The following is a 3,435-nucleotide window of genomic DNA, read 5'->3' on the forward strand; positions in this document are numbered from 1 at the left end:
CAAATCCTTTTCCTGTTGCTCCAATGGGCAGTTTACTACTTGACTCCAATGGGTAATTTAAAAACTCTGTTGTGGTTAAGCCTTTTAACTAATAAACTCAAGAAGTTCATTCAAGGGGAAAGCAAGCTAACTTCCCTGGGGAGCAACAGACTGGCAACAAGCTGACCTGAGTCAACATAGCTTTTCTTGGAATCATTTTTCTAAAAGGCTGAAGATACAGCTGTCTCAGAATTAATATGCCTTCCCAGGGAAAAATCATTCTGCACACAATTAAAGATTACTTTTAAAAATTCTCTTTAGGCACCCGATGTATGGGTTATATACTGTGGCAGTGGCAGGGGGAGGGACGGCCATATTTGCGTGGGCTCGGATGGGTGCGGGGACGTGGGGCCAGGCTCTGCCCGGCATGCCCACCGCCCGCAGGGATGTCATACAACCTGAACTCGACCGTGCACATGCCCGCCACCGCCCTCAACCCTGGAGGTGTCCACTCACCATCTACTAGCATGGCGACTTCCTCTCAGTATCACCAGCTGCTGAGTGACTATGGACCTTCATCGCTAGGCTAAACCCAGGGAACTGGAAATAGCCAAGTGCCTCAGAGTAAATACACAGAGCTTCTGGCCATTATCGAAGAGCTAGGGAAAGAGATCAGACCCATATATGCAGGGAGCAAGAGAGCCTTGGAGAGGCTAAAACGAGGCACCATTCATGCCTGAAGCCTGGTTCAGGAGTACTTGGCTGAAAAGGAAGGTATTGCCAGGTCCTAGCCCCTGGCCAGTCTGAAGGCCCATCTCGCTACTCCCTGGAGATGAGAGGCTTTGTTCAAAATGGCAGTAATTTTTCTACCACAGTCATTAAGCTCTGAACCCACACTCAAATGATTGGGAAGACATTCTGCAGTAACCGATGGTGTGCATTTTAAGTAGTTAGGAATGACCCAGCTCTTTTTTCTTTCCGAGCATTTGAAAGATGTCTGTGAAGCCACTTCACAGCAAGCTATCCTTTGTCCCCAAATACCAGTGTCCCCTTTAACCTCCCTTTGGATGCATTTTCCATTTGCATCACCCCAGTTGACTTCCTTTCCATGACCTCACCTGCCTCTGAGGAGTTGAGTGCAGACCACAGCACGGTTGCTTAGTAGCTGGCCGGCCTGTGTACAGTGTAGACCCTGCTTCATGGAGCTTCTCTGCTTAAGCATTTGCATGACTGAGTGCTTTGAGGTCAATCTTTAAAATGCACAGGTTATAAATACAGAAGAAAGAGCAATCTACCCAACCTACCAAGCACCCTGCAAATGTCCATCCTGAGACTGTAGATCTCAGTTCCGTGTTTACTGTGAGCCCATCACAACATCTGGAAGAAAACGACTGAAACTGTTGCATCTTTGTATTTATTACTTGATGTAATAAAGCTTATTTTCATAAAAAAAATTCTCTTTAATCATAGCATGAATTCATCTCTGTCTAATGCTCTTTTAGGATCAAGATTCATGTTATACTTTGAACAATTTAACATGGAATATGAAGTTGTGATCTAGGACGAGTTAACGTGGAAATGGAAATTTTGATCTAGGACTAGCACACCTGGGATATGATATTTGGATCTAGGACTAGTTAACATGGAATTAGAAATTTTGGTCTAGGACTAGTCAATATGGAGTATGAAATCTGAATTTGGAATAGTTAACATATAATATGAAATTTGGACCGAGGACTAGTCAACATAGAATATGAAATTTGGATCTAGGACTAGGTATCATGGAGTATGAAATTTGGATCTTGGACGAGTTAACATAGAATAGGAAAATTTGATCTAGGAGTAGTTAACCTGGAATTGTAAAATGCGAACTAGGTTTAGTCAACATGGAATTGGAAATTTTGATCTAGGACTAGTTAACATGGCATATGAAAATTTGATCTAGACATACCCAGTTCCTGTCTCAAAAACTGAAAATAAGAATATTAGCAGACAGTTCAGCATCTCAGTGCGAGATGGAGAGCAGCAAAGTGTCCATGAAGCAGTGAGTTGACAAGGTAAGTAGGGAGGCTCGGGCTGGTAACCTGGGACCCATTCTGTGTTTCCTTGCTGCACTATATCTTCTCCTTCTGTCAGGGCAGAGTTAAAACTTGATAGACTTTTTTTCAGAGAACAATTGTGACTTTCACGAATGAGCCAATTGTCAACACTGTGTAGCTTCCTAGTGTTAACAATATTCTTATATCAAAAAAAACCATTGTCTGCTGCAAATATAAGAATGGGGCTAATAATCCCATGAACAGAGATTCTGAATCTGACATGGTCTTTCCTATGAAAACAACCAAAGTTAATAATTTTACTGTGTGCGTATATAAAAATTAAATATAGAACCCCATTTTATAACATTATTCACAACAAAGTGTGCTCTCTCTCATCAATTATTCCAATAGAGAAGATATCCAACCGCTAATAAAAATACCCACATTTCATGTGGTCCAGAGCCTGGAAGTTGAGGAACATTATGTCTGCATCTGTCCAGAAAAAAGTTCATATCAATTCCTTAAAATCATTTAATGAAAGCATATTTCTACAATTTAATAATCAAGCAAATAATTTCTTTTCCAGATAGGATATTATATTGCACGTTTTCCATACAATATATTTTGAAGTTTTTCCCCCTCTCCCAATTCCTCCCTGTTCCTCCCCACCTCCCTACCTACCCAACAGTAAATTTTGTTTTTTTCTCTCTCTCTCTGATTTCTAATTTTTTTTTTTTAGTTTTTAGTTTTGTTCTTTCATTACTTTATTTATTTATATTTCAAACATTGTTTCCCGTGCTGGTTCTCCCCTCCACTAACCCAGTACCCCCTCCCACTCCCTGTCATCTGCATCTAAGAGGGTGCTTCCCGACCCTCCCACCCAACCCCATCTCACTCCTCTACCATCTCCCTTCTCTGGGGCATCAAGCCTCCACAGAACCAAGTGCATTTTCTCCCATTGAGGTCAGACATGTCAGTCCTCTGCTACGTATGTAGTGGGGACCATGGACCAGACCATGTATGTTCCTTTCTTGGTGGTTCAGTCTCTGGGAGCTCTGAGAGGTCCAATTAGTTGATACTTTTGTTCTTCCTATGGGGTTGCAATCCCTTTCAGTTCCTTCAGTCCTTACACTAACTCTTCCATTAGGATCCCCTGTCTCAGTCCAATGGTTGGCTGTGAGTATCTGCATTGGTCTCAGCCAGGTGCTGGTAGAGCCTCTTAGAGGATAGCCATACCAGGCTCTCGTCTGCAAGCACAATGTGGCATCAGCAATAGTGTTGGGGGTTTGGTGTCTGTAGATTAGATGGATCCAAAGGTGTAGTGGTCTCTGGATGGCCTTTCCTTCAGTCTCTGCTCCATTTTTTTGTCCCCTCATTTCCTTAAGACAGGAACAATTCTGAGTCAAAACTCTTCATG

General features: G+C 42.3%; 1 pseudogene; it reads left to right on the top strand.

The window, feature by feature from the left end:
• Positions 1-425: 425 nt before the first annotated feature.
• On the top strand, positions 426-770 carry LOC114635316 (annotated as a pseudogene).
• The last annotated feature ends 2,665 nt before the right edge of the window (positions 771-3,435 follow it).

Source organism: Grammomys surdaster, unplaced genomic scaffold (genome assembly GCF_004785775.1).
Source record: "Grammomys surdaster isolate TR1022 unplaced genomic scaffold, NIH_TR_1.0 91920, whole genome shotgun sequence".
NCBI lineage: Eukaryota > Metazoa > Chordata > Mammalia > Rodentia > Muridae > Grammomys > Grammomys surdaster.